Source organism: Sinohyriopsis cumingii, chromosome 18, assembly GCF_028554795.1.
Source record: "Sinohyriopsis cumingii isolate HCF-2022 chromosome 18, ASM2855479v2, whole genome shotgun sequence".
In the NCBI taxonomy this organism is placed as follows: Eukaryota; Metazoa; Mollusca; class Bivalvia; order Unionida; family Unionidae; genus Sinohyriopsis; species Sinohyriopsis cumingii.
In genome coordinates, this window is record NC_142978.1 from 18,018,933 (window position 1) to 18,035,036 (window position 16,104).

A 16,104-nucleotide genomic window follows, 5' to 3' on the forward strand; every position below is an offset into this window, starting at 1 on the left:
CCCAGGAATCCGGGGATGGTGGTAATGGTGTCGAAATGGTCATCGTGATGATAAACGTGAATGTATTTTCCGTCCTTAAAATCTTGACCTCGAAACAACAGAGGTCCGCGTATTTCTTGAGGGTGCACTTTCAAGGTGTAACGTGGAGCTAGGGCATCTTGCAATTTTTGCATCTCAGGAATGCCGCAGGGTGTGTCTTTGGACAGGCCAGCTTGTTGCAACAGGTGTTCTGCTTCGTTTCGTTGTTTGGCTCGGTCCGATTGTCGAATAGTTTCCCAAGCTCTTTTCCATTCTGCCGTGTCGTTCTTGTTGGCATAGGTTCGTCCCACCACGATGGCTCGGGCTAAACACATCTGGTCTTGAGAATTGTGAATTTGGACGAGACTCTTTTTGGTGTTGCGAAGGTCGTTCACCAATAACATCTTTTTGCGTCCGGTCCCTTGAGGAGGAGAGACGTGGGCCATTTTCAGTGTGGCTTTACCATCGGTGATGTCAAACTGATCATTAGATTGTTGTTCGTGTTGAATCTTGTCCATGACTTTGGAAGCAGTCAATTCTGCGGGTCTGCTAAACTCGATCCAAACAGGGGATTTCAAACCGTCGTGATCTATGGATAGTGTCAAGCGATCGTCTTCTTTGGGTTGACATTGTCGCTTGAGTGCGGTGAGCAAAGAATCCCACACCCCAGTGATGAACCCTTCTGCTTTCTCCAACGGTACGTCGGACTTGAAATCTTTAAACTTCACTGTGTAGGTGTAAGCGGTGGTTCTAAATTTTCTAGAGGAGCGCTTTTCCGTCTCTCGAATGGAATAGTACTTTTCAGGGTTAACTAAGGGTGTCGAACTTGGTTTAGAGGGTTCGGATTCTGGTTCACTCATGTCCTCTTCAAAATCACTGGCATGAATTTGTGCCAAGATTTCAGCCCTGGTACGAGGCGATAGATCACGTTTCTGCCTCTTACTTTCTTCTTCTTCTTTCTTCTCGAATGAATGGGATCGTTTCATCTTGTGTGCAAAACGTCAAATGACTCAAGTGTAAACACCATAGACTAATTTATAGTCATGGCAGACCAGCGTATATAAAAGGGTGTGTGTCTTGTCCTTTCACTATTCATTTCACTCTCAAGCCGAGCACAACGATGGAAGAGACTATCCAGATGGAACGTTTCGTCAGAGCTTTGCGAGGGGTCATTAGAAAATTCTCTTCAGACCAGCCGACGGACTACTCTCCTTCCTTTCGAGATAAAAGTCAAGATACTTGCTATATCTGTCAGAAGAAAGGGCATTGGTCTTCAGAGTGTCCAGACCGTCAAAAAAGAACAAAAACAGGGGCTAAAAAAGACAAAAGTCAAGATACCTGTTATTATTGTAAAGAAAAAGGACATTGGTCTCCAGATTGCCCAAAAAAGAAACAAGAGGAGTCAGAAGAAAAAAGGAATTCTTCAGAAGAAGAGAGGGATTCTTCGGTAGAAGAGAGGGATTTTTCAGAGGAAGAAAGCAGACAGGTGAAGAAAAAGAAACACGAGAAGAAAATAAGAATGGAAGAAAGTGAGGAGGAAGAAGAGGAAAAGAGTGCGACGGTGAAGAAATTCAAAAAACAGAGAGACTAAATAAGGAGATAGAAGAAGTCAATGAACTTTTTATTAAAGTGTTGTGTTGTGAATTGTGAATTGGATTGTAAAAAATGGATAAAAGAATAAATTAATGATATAAGGTAAGTGTCTTTGAGTTTTGATTTTAAAATAAGAACGTAAACTCACGCACTCATACACAGAAACGTACTATAAGGGTAAAATGGGTGGGTTTTTTTGAGTTATTGGCAATTGAAATTATATTTCTTTTCGAGAAATGTGGGTGGCCCTGAAAAGGGCCTTTTTATTTTGGTGTAGGGGTGAGTTTAAGCAATCAACTTTAACTGCCTTAAGCCTTTGCCACGGCCAAGGCCTACTTCTGGACTGCGTAATGTTGATGATGATGATTGGGTTGAAATCACTAAGGGTGGTACGGTAGGCTTAGTCACAGGGTTGACGTGTTTAGCTCGGGAAGGTCGTATTCTCTTCGGTCGTGATAAAGAAGTCTGATACATTTGTTTCAGACTTCTTAACTCCGCTAAAATGTCTAACAGTACCGTGACCGTTTGATTTTCACCCTCTTGTTTCTTTGCTGCTACTTCTTCTTGCTGTTGTTGCTGTTGTTTTTTTTCTTACCTCTTCTTCTTGCTGCTGTTGCTGTAGGAGAAAAGCTTGTTCCGCTTCCTTTTGTCGTTGTTTAAATTTCTCCAATTCTTCTTTCTGTGTCTGTCTAAAATTCTCCACTTGCGGTAATGAAGAAGGTAACGAAGGTTCCGGAACAAATTCTTGCGAGGAGAGAAAATCCACAAAATCCCAATTCACCTCTTCTGAAAGTAAGTCCGCGTTCCATTGGGCAGTCTCCCCTGCTGTTGCACCCCAATGGATCGTTTTCTGAGTTTCCGTCATGTTGAATCACTCTCGCATAGACTGACTGCACACAAGCGCTAGCGAATCTATATAGACCACGTGACGTCACAGACTAATCTCTTCGGATTGGATGCGGGCTGACTGAATTTTGTAACGCGTGTTTGGATTGGTGAATGAACTCAATCCGTTTCAATCCTTCCTCTACCTATAAATAAGCGCAGTTCACTGCATTGATTCACCTGTTCTCGTCGCTTCAAGATGTGGACCGATGTGCAATCTTCTACGCTTGTGTCTTCCATGATGTTCCGGACGGACATGCTCATGTATGTCCGATCCAAGTGGACCGTTGTACACAGGACAAACACCAGTCTGTGGATACGTAGGATTTACGTGGAGAGGCAAGGATGCCTCAAAAGAGTCCTGATTTACGGGCCAACAGTGAGACGCAGCCTAAGGACAAGAAGAAGACCAATGCGGTGCCCTTTATGTTAATGGATACATTAACATAAACCCAAAGGCCCTTTTCAGGGCCAGCCATATTTCTCGAAAAGAGATAGCCTTTCAATTGCCTACCCCTTTTTTTTAAAAAAAATGTTTTTTTTAAAAAAATAAAAAAAAAAAAAAAAAATCCCATATTCAATTCCCCTTGTCCCTATACAGACCCACACTTTATTCCCCCATGTTCAATTCCCCTTGAGGCTATATTTGCCCACGATTTTTCTCCATGTTCAATTCCCCTTGAGGCTATATTTGCCCACGATTTTTCTCCATGTTAAATTTCCCTTGAGGCTATATTTGCCCGGGGGGGGGGGGGTCTGTAATGCTAATTCCCATTGAGGCTAAAGTGCCCCAATTAACTACTTTTATAAAACCTACCCTGCCATTTGATAAACAAAAACAGTCAGTGCATGCAAGCATACTTTAGCCCACTAAGTAAAACTAAAGTTTAGGAAAAATAAGAACCAAATCTGGCAGAATCCAAAACGATTTCTAGCAGAGTTATGTAATATATATATATATATATATATATATATATATATATATATATATATATATATATATATATATATATAAATCCTATGTGACGCAATCCACTTTGTAAGCCGAGTGTTTAGCCGAATTGGAACAAAATTTAGAGTGCAGAAAAAACTCACATTTCTCTCGTATATAAACCTAACAGACTGACCCGAATGAGATGGTAGTTTTGCCTAAAATAGGAGCAATAAAGGAGGGATATTATAAGTGGATGCTTTACTTGTATGAGTGGAAATTATTTTCATTCATACATCGTGTGTTAAGTCATTCTCTAAATGATCAATTTCTGACTAAATGTTATTCAGTTTGGATAGTAAATGTAATATTACACTGGTCAACAGTGAAATCATTACTGACTTGAAAAGGCCCTAATCTGTAGTATTTTGGTGTGCCGAACACGAATATAACCGTGAAAAATTTGTATTGGCTCTCGTTTTGAAGATATTCATATACCTCATTTTCTATGTTTCACTGTGTAAATTTCTCCAGTAGGACTGCAGCAACATCCGGAATAATGATGTAACATTGCATAATACCATCATGCTCACATCATCCACAGTTGATTGCATCATTTTCTGATGCAATGCAATACTAATGCCATGCGGCTGCTGAAGTAAGTTGACGTCAGCAGTGTACTATACATGTGTAGGCCTATTATACTAATGCCAGGCGGCTGCTGAAGCTGACGTAAGCAGTGTACTATATAAAGCCCAATCAGATAGGTTCAGCATTTAAAATATTTTAGACGTTGTGCGAGACAGTTCAAGCTACTGTTACATAAAACTTATTATTTTATCCATTTACGTACAATAAAGAACAGTAATACCTCGAAAGTGTGTTAATACCGCGGACAATTTTTGCTATATTTGTGGGGAAGTGACATTTGCCAACCAGAAGAAAAGTATCAATTCTCAAGTGAAGAAAGCATATCATCTTTACTTCGGATGCAAGGTTGGTGACCAAGACAAGCCTTGGGCTCCGCATATATGCTGTGCTACATGTACAACACAGCTTTCACAGTGGTTGAATTGCAAAAGGTCATCAATGCCGTTTGCAGTCCCAATGGTGTGGAGAGAGCCAAGCAACCACCTAAATGACTGTTACTTCTGCTTGGTTCCTCCTCTTTCCGGCGGAATAACGAAGCGAAAGAAGTCGAGAATAGTCTACCCAAACATTCCGTCTGCATTGAGACCAGTTCCACATGGTGAGGGACTTCCTATTCCAGAACCTCCAGCAGAATATTCTCTTGATTCATCTGACGAAGACAAAGGTGAGTCGACCTGTTCTTCTCCTGGTCCATCAGCATGCAGTGATCCAGATTTTCACTGTGGTGCATCATCAACCCCACACAGAATAACACAGGAAGAACTAAATGACCTGATTCGTGATTTGGACTTATCAAAGAACAAGGCAGAATTGCTAGGATCAAGACTCCAACAATGGAATCTTCTAGAAGAAGATGTCACAATTACTGCATATCGAAAGCGCCACCAGCAATTGGAGCCTTTCTTCAGAAAGGAAAGTAATCTGATATTCTGTTCCGATATTGAGTGCCTCATGAATGCTTTAAAAATCACTCATGACCCACAAGAATGGAGACTATTTGTGGACTCTTCGAAACTGAGTCTCAAGGCTGTGCTTTTGCACAATGGAAACATTCTTCCATCTATTCCAGTAGCGTATGCTGTCCACATGAAAGAGACATACGATAACTTAAGGCAGCTACTGAATTCCATTGAGTATAACAAGTACAGCTGGCACCTCTGTGGTGATTTGAAGGTAGTTGCCCTTTTAATGGGACTGCAGCAAGGATATACAAAATACATGTGTTTCTTATGCGAGTGGGATAGCCGAGCAAGGGAAATGCACTACATGAGGAAGGAATGGACTCACAGGCAGAATGTAGCCATTGGAGAGAAGAATATCCAACACCCAGCTCTGGTTGAGGCTCAGAAAATCTTGCTACCACCCCTTCACATCAAACTAGGTTTGATGAAGAACTTCGTGAAAGCCATTGACCGGACTTTGCCAGCATTCCGATACCTGCATGAAAAATTCCCTCGACTCAGCGAAGCAAAGATTAAAGAGGGAGTTTTTGTGGGTCCTCAGATTCGAGAGCTTTTCAAAGATGACCGGTTCAACAACTTGCTGGAAGGTGACGCGAAACAAGCATGGAATGCTTTTCGCCTAGTTTCTACAAACTTCCTCGGAAATGTTAGGGCAGAAAACTATAAGGAACTAGTAGAAGACATGTTGATGAAGTATAAGAAACTTGGCTGCAATATGTCTCTAAAGATTCACTTCCTTCATTCCCATTTGGATTTCTTTCCTAGCAACTGTGGTATTGTTAGTGATGAACACGGCGAACGTTTTCATCAAGATATCGCAACAATGGAACAAAGATACCAGGGAAAATGGTCCACTACAATGCTGGCTGACTACTGCTGGACACTCCTCAGAGATGCTCCCGAACAGCTGTACAAGAGACAGGCGAAGAAATCTAAGATGTAGTCAATGACTTGATTTTTTATAGGTAGGCTATTACAGTTGACCTTTTACTATTGGAATGCATTTCGTTATGTAAACATTAATTTCTTGCAGATTACAAAAAAACTAGAGCCAATTTGCAATTTGACTGTCATATTCGTGTTCAGCACATAAAAATTGATAAGAATTGACTAATTTTATTTCAGTAACATGACTTTTGTAAAAATTTGTTGTCCAGTGTTATCATTAGATTCATTGATATAGAGTAATGATACGATATTTCATCTTTGTTTACAAACAGATATACTCCTTATGTTACACATTTGTCGTAATAAGACATTTCATTTAGCATTCGTACAAACAGACAGTGTCGAGCTCAATAGTGAATGAATACATTTTTTGACGTGCTATCTGTCAGATATGTAGCAATGATTTTGTGGGTATTCCCATTTTTAGACACGATGCCAAATATGTTTGTAAACATCTTTGTTATATATTTTCTTTAGCATCTTTAGAAAACAGATGCTGTATGAATTGATAGCAAATCTAGTTGTACTATATAATATTGTCAGTCTTGTAAATATGTTGATGTTGAACATTTGTATATGAAAAGGAAGGAACAACCTGTAATTCTCCCTCTTCGTTTTAGGTGAGAGTGGTTATTGAAAGATGTTGATTTTTAAACAACGGTGTTTAAAAATTATCTCTTTCTCTCTCCCTCACTTTCTCGCTTACATTCACGGACAGATGGACATACACATACTTTAGTTCAAAACACTGGTCAGCTTTTAATTATATGTATTCTCTCTGTCTGTCTGCCTGCCTGACTCTTTCTCTTTTTCACACCTACACACTCATCTTATTTTGTTAGTTTTCAATAATGTGATATCAAAATTGGCTTCAGCAGATTACTGTTTGGCAAAACCTTTTTCCAACTGACGGAAGTATATCAAACTTGCATGATACAAAATGTCGGTCAGTGTTTTTTTTAATTTTTTTTAATACCAATTTGCCATTGATAACAAAGGGACAAATTGAACCTTTTCATTGAAAGTGGTAAATGAAGTCTAGACCTAACAGAACGCTATAAACAATTGTAACATAGTTAAGATCTGAAACACACCCAATACTTCTGACTGACATGGTGTTTAAAAGCTAAATCGAGAGAATATGATTGATACGATAATCGAGTCATAACATGTATTTTTTAAAATGGCATGTTAGTGGTAATTAAGCTTTCGTCCCCGTCAACGTTTTGTCCTTTTTAGTGCCACTCACTACTACTTGGAATACACAATTACCAGTGAAGAATCAATTGTACCAGCGAATATTTCTAGCATGAAAATTCTAAGAATGAACAACAGAGAGAATGTGTTCAAATGACCGCAAGCTTTAAGTATTAAATCAGTTTGCTTGTGTGTCTACAGGATTATTGCTACATATATCACATGACCACAATACAGATTTTCTTTCTTCACCCGCTTTTGCGCCAAATTCAAACCACCATTTTGTCGAAGCTCATTTTAATCGTTTAATCACCCTCTCTATAAACGTTCTTACGAAATGATGCTGAGTTACATCAGTAACCATTTATGATGACTTTTATTAGTAAAACGTAATCTCTCTCAAGGGCACATAGGCACAAAATAATTACACAAATAACAACATTGTTGTTGTTGTTGTTGTTGTGGGGTTTAACGCCATTTTTCGGCACACGATAGGCTATACATGGCTGACAGTATTAATGATGGAGGAACAACCCTGGAAAACATCGGAAAGAACCACCGACCCACGAGAAGCTACTGGCAAGCTTTCTCAGATACCCACACTGGCTGAATCTAAAACTCGAATCCACGCAGACAGAGGTGAGATGGCAGTGATCCGTAACGGAGAGCGCTTTAGACCACTCGGCCACTCGCGGCATCCAAATAACAACATAGCAAGCACGCAACGCCACTACTATATAAAGTCTACATTCTGTTTGCTGTAGATAAATACAATTACATACAAAATAAAGCCTGAAAATATTGCGTTTTGGCACATTTTAGTGTTAGCAGGGCAGGAATGTTTGAAACAACTGACACCAATTGTCTGCTTTAGTGGGTCATGATTGAAACTATTAAGCCGTCAACAAAAACTTTAATCCCTAATATATTTCATTGTGGATATAACATTATGATGTTCTGATTGTTTTCAAAACAAGTGCATGAAGTTATGTTCTCAAGATTTTTTGCATAATTTAAGTTTTATCATAAAACTTTGCAATGAACGCTTTTTAATAAATCTATAAATGCGGTTTTTAAATTTTCACATAAACGTAGCTATGACTGGAAAAGCAAATAAATGGTCGGAAAATGTGATATCGGTAACCTGTGCGTTCCTTTTTGTTTCTGCACTGACAAATGCCCGTTTTGTTTCTTCCTAATGTATGCCGCTGGATTTGAGTCTGTTTTGTTTTATTTGAGAGTGTCTTTAAATATGCCCTGACTAACATGTCACTCAAATGTTGAAGTCTGCGAAAAGCTATAACTGGTTTGTGTGGGAAAACCAATTTAATTGGTTTACGCGATTCAATAGCTGACAAATATTTGCAAATGCTGCGACCTATTTGTGGTTTCTCTGGGTGGAAGGTGCGGAGGAAAAGTGGGTGTTCCACGTTTTCTTTTCCCTTGAATGGGAGGAATTTATCACGGTTGTTTGTCTGGCTTTGTATTGCGGATATCTTTGAGATTGCGTTATATATATATATATATATATATATATATATATATATATATATATATATATATATATATATATATATATATTACTGTTTATTAATCAAAGGCATTGACAGTAAGAGTGACAGTATCGACTCCTAATTAATTGATTGAAATATTTTCGAGAAAAATCAATTAACTATTGTTTTCTGTTTCATAAACGTGTGTACGAAGCCATTTCACTTAAATGGAAATAAAATACCATCATGGAAACGTAATCAGCTTTGATCAAAGCGGATATAGGCATATAGTGATACCGGTATGTACAAGCTCTTAGAAAAGACAGGTTACGCTTAAACTGAAGGTCAAAAGTTTACAAAATTACGCAATAATTTGGTGTACTTTCATAAAAATGAAAAAATAGTATTGTCTATAGAATACAGACTTTGAGCCTGAAAAAGTAAAGAAGTATTCCGAATAGTCCACTATACTATATCACACAAGAAGGTATTAAAAAAGATAGGATTAGCATATCTCAAGACCGAATGAATAAAAGTAGTGATGTCGACCACAATGCGGGCATTTGTCTTGAAAGCGTTGCTTCCTAATGCCAGGGATCTCAAGACACCAGTCGTTGTCAATGGAAAGGTTAGTAAACGCGAGACCACTTCCAAATAAGTTTCCTTCCTAACAAAATGAAGAAAAAAGAAAAAAAGAAAAAGAAAACGAGTGACCATTCACGGAACTTTAATTTCATATTCGTATAGTTTTACTTGATTCACCTTGATATGATATATCAGCCACACCCTATGAAGCAGAACACAACAAACACCTAATACACATAATTGTTCCTATCCGAGATTAACAAAAGCTTATAATTAATATACAAAAATATCCTCTAATAAATTTAAGTGGTCAATTTGTCCGAAAGAGAAGCATGTTCTCAGTACCATCTCCCCAGGACAAAACAAATAATAACTTAAACACATGAAATGAGTAAACATAGACGTACAAACAACAAGCGAAGTAATTAGACTCACTGCAGTACATAAATTATTTTTCTACGTCCCTGCAACTATCTAATGCATTATATGCACTCCATCTTGAACAGATAATGACGTACGCTTGCATTACTTTGAAATAAAAGTCAAAGAACATTTTTTAACAAGATTCAGAACAGAAAATTTTACCTTTAAGATACATACATGAATATCTTTTTTATCGGCAATGCTGTCTTAGAAACCTTTGCCTCCATTATATAGGTAGTGGGAGTAATGAAGGAAGGGAAGGATCAGGACGGAGGAGTAGTAAGCAGTAAAGACAAATTTAGAGACTTAAAGCTTTATTCAAGATCAGTTAGCTGTATCGTTCAAAATACATAGACAGCGATAACGTCTTTATTTTGAGCAGACCACACATGCTATAACTCGTCCTTCGGCATATGGAGGACAAGGCAAAGATCCACAACTTGCTTGAACCAGATACATAAGATGACAGTACTGGTCTGCACTCCCTCCGGAAACCGCTTCCGGACGGGCATCAACACACACATACTTTGTGGGCCCTACGTGACCATAATACCCTGACATAAGATAACCGTTATATTCCTGTTTCCATCCGGGGTAACAGTTACTTCTAGCTGGAATCATGAGGGTGCTTGCTCGGGGAGTTTGACATACACAACACGGTACATCGTCATTCGCAGAAACAGTTGAAAAGGGACTATATCCACTGTAGAGTTCGTACTCAGCGCCTTATATCAACCCCATGTAAAGAGCCTTGACATTCATTCCCCAGGTTGGCACATCCGGTAAACAAAGAAAGTCAGCAGCTCCTCCATAGTGTGCGTAGAACGAGCCACCGGCGTAACCTGGTTTAAACATAATACATTACAGTTTTAATATATCCTGAAAAGTCTAGGTTGATAACATTTTTAAGAATCTTTTCCCTAAATGTGAATAGAATTTATCCTAGTAAACGATGCTGTCTCAGAGTGTTTAAAACAAATGTACTTCTCATAATATTAGAAAGGATCTTGTATCTTTAATTGGAGAATTCCTTGCATCGGAACGATGGATGCAACTCAAATCCATGTATGACTTAAACTGAAAAAATCGAATTGTCATATTTTTCTCTCATCAATCGGTCTGTCAACAAGTAAATCAATCAGTCAGACAATTTATTTCCCTGCCTATCTATCTACATATCTATCTGTCTACCTATCTATATATTTATCGATAAGATCGGTCAAATAATTTGATACTGGTTTCATTCCTATAATTACATATTTCAAAATATAAAATTTCTGCTCGTGTTGGGTTGAGCATGTGGGTAGAGGAGAAGAGCGGGATTGTTTTCTAATGGTGAATTAAGAAACACGTTTGCTTAATAATAAAAACAACTTTTTCTTGCAAAAATGCTGGAAATATCTTTTCAATGAATAATAAACTTTACATTTTGACGAATTATAACTAACAAGCTTAAAATATGACGTGCTTGTATATTGTCTATGTTAATAAATATTTCAGTTAGTTTTGAAGGGCAAGAAAATGGTGGTAGAAAATATTTTGATTTATGTAAAGAAATACGCATAATGTCATTTCTCTGTCGGATTATCTCGCACATTTCACACTAAGAGGCAAAAACAATAACAGTGCCACTCGTGGGAGAACATAGGTTGATTACTTTTTTCTCTAATAAGTATGCTTTTAAATAGAAATTGAAAATCGTAATTGGACTCACTCCCGAAGAGTACAAGTACTCGTTCAATTGGTTAAATGATCGAAATATTGCAAGTATAATTATGGGTAAATGACTGAACTATTAACCTTCTACGGGAAAATGTTAATTTATAATTTATCGGAGTTGTCTAAACAGGATGCAGCACTTGGAATGGATTGGATGTCTTGGATGTAAAATAACAACACACGTATCTAAATATGGAACTCATTGATATCTGATTATCATTCATATTTTTAAAATGGTAAAGGGATAAAATCAAGCACAATCAACTTTGCATATATTTAAATATTTTAAATGAAAATTGAAATGTTTATGTTGGCAGATACAGATTCTTTTAAAATTGCAATTACTACTTCATTTGCCGCCCCTTTATTTAGTCTCTACTCTTCAGATGGCATGTACTTCTCTGACGACTTCAGGTCTCATGTAACATAATGGAAGTGAAATGAACAATGTAAGTCAAATCAACAAGTTATTTATTTCTCTACAATGCAAGGTGAAACTTTAAGAGTTGCTTACAGTTTGCTATGACCAAAGATATAAAATACTCCAAAAAATAGAATATTCCGAAAGAATTTAAATAGTATTGAATGTCTCGATGTACAACAACGATGCAATTCCGAATGTATATGAATGATTTCTCAATAGTTAAAAACAAATGTTTTATTCCAAAGGTCAATGAGTGTTTTGTAATTCCAGTGAATAATTTAAATAAATGATTCCTCACGAATTATATCTGAACACAACTGTAAAATCTGACTACAAACCGATTCCAGAGACTGATCTTATATAAGAATGAATTATGTCTTTATCAAGTTCCTTTGCATATATATTTCCATGTGACCTAGACGTAAACTAATATGACTTATTCCCAATCTGAAAAAACCAAGTCAGACTGTCAATATGACTGACCTGGACAAAGGTTAAGTACAATGAGACGTGTACGCAACATTTATGAAGGAGGGAAAGCAATACAGGGAACTTGTGTGCATTTGTGATACTCATAGTAAAGAGAATACCTCTATAATATGTTCCAGTAATGTGCGTGAAAGTTCTTCATATGAGTTTGATGGAATCAACACTCTGTCTAAAGCTTCCTGCTGATCTCATTTACTGCTCAATCTACTCGACGAATGAGCATAAACGTGTGCAAATCAAATTACGTTTAGCAATTATTAAAATAACTAAAAATAATTTTACGACGGTAGCCAATATTAACTATTAAAGACAATAAGTAAATTATTAAATATTAAAATACTTTTAATTGAAAGAATCGGCTATTGTTTTGGTTGGTTCGTTCAAATTTATCTCTGAAGTCTCGGAAACGAAAAAGAACTAAGGGAGGTAACTGTCTTTTGAGAGCTGCACATCTTAAGTAAGGGCAAGATGTATACTCTATTTATCAAAGTACACACATAAATCAATCAACATAATAAAGGGAATTAAAAGACTTTTGGGGGGCAATGACTGCGATATCTAAAGTCTTGTAGCATGTATCCAGGATAGCTTGAGAGGAAACCTGTGAAATTATTCATCTCTAGGTATCAAACCCTGTAAAAAGTACAAACTGAAGGATCGGAACTTTTAGCACACAAATCATGATCAATGTTTGGCACATAATGACGTTTTCGGTTTTGCTTTGTTTGTTTGTTAGGCATTGTGCACAGTGTCAACCAAATGTTTGGTTGACAACATGTCTGAAAACGTTCGATTTTTCCCAGTGCTTAAACATACGCCTTTAGTTGTTCTCAATATAACTCGAGGCAATAGTTACTAACAAACACAAACCAATGTGTCAGGGCATACTATTAATGATGATTACTGGTCAGATATTTGTAATGCATGAACGCTTCAGCTAACACTCTTGAGTGTTTACCAAGGTTATAATATATTATGTAATGAATATAAATTAAATACCAGTCTGCATGTTCTTTTATTTAGTGTGTGTGTGTGTGTTTGTCTGTGTGTGTGTGTGCATGTTTAGGAAATTTAACGTATCTTTTACGATTTTGCTGTCATATCGCTACGATGTCTGCAGTGTGGCAGTTTATAGTGATGTCGAGCACTGGGGCATCATGCCGCAGACATATAGCATGATCTCCCATCCAGTCACATTATCCTAACACCAGGCCGACAAGTCCTAACACTAACCTCTTAACGCTGAGCGCCTAGCGAGGCAGCTGTTATTTCCATTTTTTTTTTAAGTTTTTGGTATGACTCAGTCGGGGTTCGAACGCACGACCTACCGCATCTTAGGCGGACACTCTAACCACTAGGCCAGCGGAGCGACCGTTTTCTTTAGTAGAATAGAATAAAAAGTATCAATTGCGAGATTGCATATCGAGTGCAAACTCCAGTCATCGTGAAAAGAGTATATCTAAATCGGGCCTTTCTTTAGAGCAATTTTATTTATAATATGGGTTAGGGGCTTGTTCAAAGTTTTTCATCATAAAAATGGACTCAGTATTTTAACTATTTAATGTTTCTACAAACTTGAAATCTTATTGAAAGTGCAGAGATATGAGCTTGGCTGATTAAATTATTTGCAAATAAAATTTGAAATTTAAGTATAGTTGTATTGCCGAGGGAGCGAATACTTTTCTGTGAATTAGCGTAAAATATTTAATACAAACGTTTGTCAAATCTTCTTTTTTAACACCAAATGAAATTGTCCTTACCTTTGTAAACAAGTTCTGTGTCATCGCCTCGACACTTCGTCCTTCCCCATCTCACGTAAGTTGATGCGTATCCTAGACATGAAATATAACAAAATCATTTAAAAGGTTTGATGGTGTACTACAGTATGTAGTGTCGAGAAAATGGGAGTGTAGTAGTTTGCCAAGAGTTGCACAAAGTCTCATTTTCAAACACTTTATTCCCATGCAATCGGCACTTTTATATGACATTTAATAGGAAAAAGGAAAAAACCAGTATTACAATATATTCTTTTCTTAAATGTTATACAATGCCTTAATATTAAGGCCACTAAGATACAACGTATATAACCGATAAATCTAGTTAACTTTAATCAATCAGTCTGTTCATCTCTCAGTGGACATTATCGATCTGCATGAAAACAAATCGAGTAAGAAGTCATTCATTGTATCAAAATGTATTGAAACATTAGAGGAAAACTAAGGATTCATATATGTTTTTTTTATGTAAAAGCGCTGGTTATCCATTCTTTTAGAAACATGCTGAAGTGTTTGTCCAACATATCGCATGTTATCGATTTTACGGATTATCAAATAAATTAAATCAGTTGATAGGCAATCAGAGTTATAACATAGAAAAAACAATTTTTATTGGAGTTACATAAAATATAGTTTCTGCAATATTTGTACACTGAGAACACCGACCTCTTTTACATCCGAATGATGCAAAACATCTTTCTAAGTTTTCTTTCGATTTAGTTCTGATACAAAAAACCCAACAAATTCCGAGGTTTTAAAAAGCAGGAAACTGGCAAGCCTTTTCACATGGTTTTTATTGGTTAATTTGAGGAGACCCCACTATTTACTAATTTTAAGGGCTCATTCAGGTAATAAAGGATTATATTGTATTATAAAGTGAATTTTTATCTTTGATACATCTGCCAAGTTTAAATCATAATTTCGAGTAAGAATAAGGACCTCATTTCCCTTGGCAATATGGTATACCATTTTTACACGACGTTGGATGACAACTCTCAAACTTACAATACAAAAGCACATCGTTTCAGCGATAATTTTAGCGTAATTTAGCAATACGATTTGTCAAAAATCTCAAGCCTTCAAGCGAGAACAAGTATAATAATGTCAACACTTATAAGAAAATTGTCAGCTGCATAATTGTAAGACTGAGAATATATATATCTATCTATCTATATATATATATATATATATATATATATATATATATATATATATATATATATATATATATACATATATACATGCGTGTGTGTGTATGTGTATGTGTTATGTTTTGACATGTACACAATCATGCATCATTACCTTCGTGATCTCCGATATCAGCCTCCAATTCCTTTCGAGCTGTTCGGTTACCAGAAGCTTGAACGCCTGCAAGAAAGCTTGTGACGGCGAAAATAATTATCCCTTTCATACTTGATTAATAATAATAATAATAATATTAATAATAATGAAATTAATGATAATAATAATAATGATAAATTAATAATAATAATAAAAAAAATAATAATGATAACAATGATAAAATTAATAATAATAATAATTATTATTATTATTATTATTATTATTATTATTATTTGGAAAACCTCAAGGAAACATAGAAAAATATAATAAACAGGTATAATGGGGATCAAAAAAGACGGATGCATGAATGTACTTTAGGACTCAATAAAGATAAATGAACAAATGAACAAAAAGAGATACATCACTTACCTTCACGATGTGAAACAGATGCCACCAGAGAGGAGAGTGAACTGCAAACTATCTAGGTGAGGGTTTTATATACTGGATGGATCCGGGAGGCTGGGATGGTTGTTCAAGACACTTGTAAACTACTTAGTATTACTTGTGTGATAATATATTTCTGAAAGAGATCATACGGATCAAAATGTCGAAGCACTTTCGGCCAAAGCAAACGGAAAATGTCTTATAGGACACATTTAAAAGAATTTTCGTATCCTAATTTTCAAAGCTGTATTCTGCCCTCCCCTCATACCTTTTACCCCTTCCTTTT

The 16,104-nt window shown here is 36.6% G+C and overlaps 1 pseudogene; it reads right to left on the reverse strand.

Moving 5' to 3' along the window:
• Positions 1-9,993: 9,993 nt before the first annotated feature.
• LOC149776168 (uncharacterized) lies at positions 9,994-15,504 on the reverse strand (annotated as a pseudogene).
• Positions 15,505-16,104: the final 600 nt, after the last annotated feature.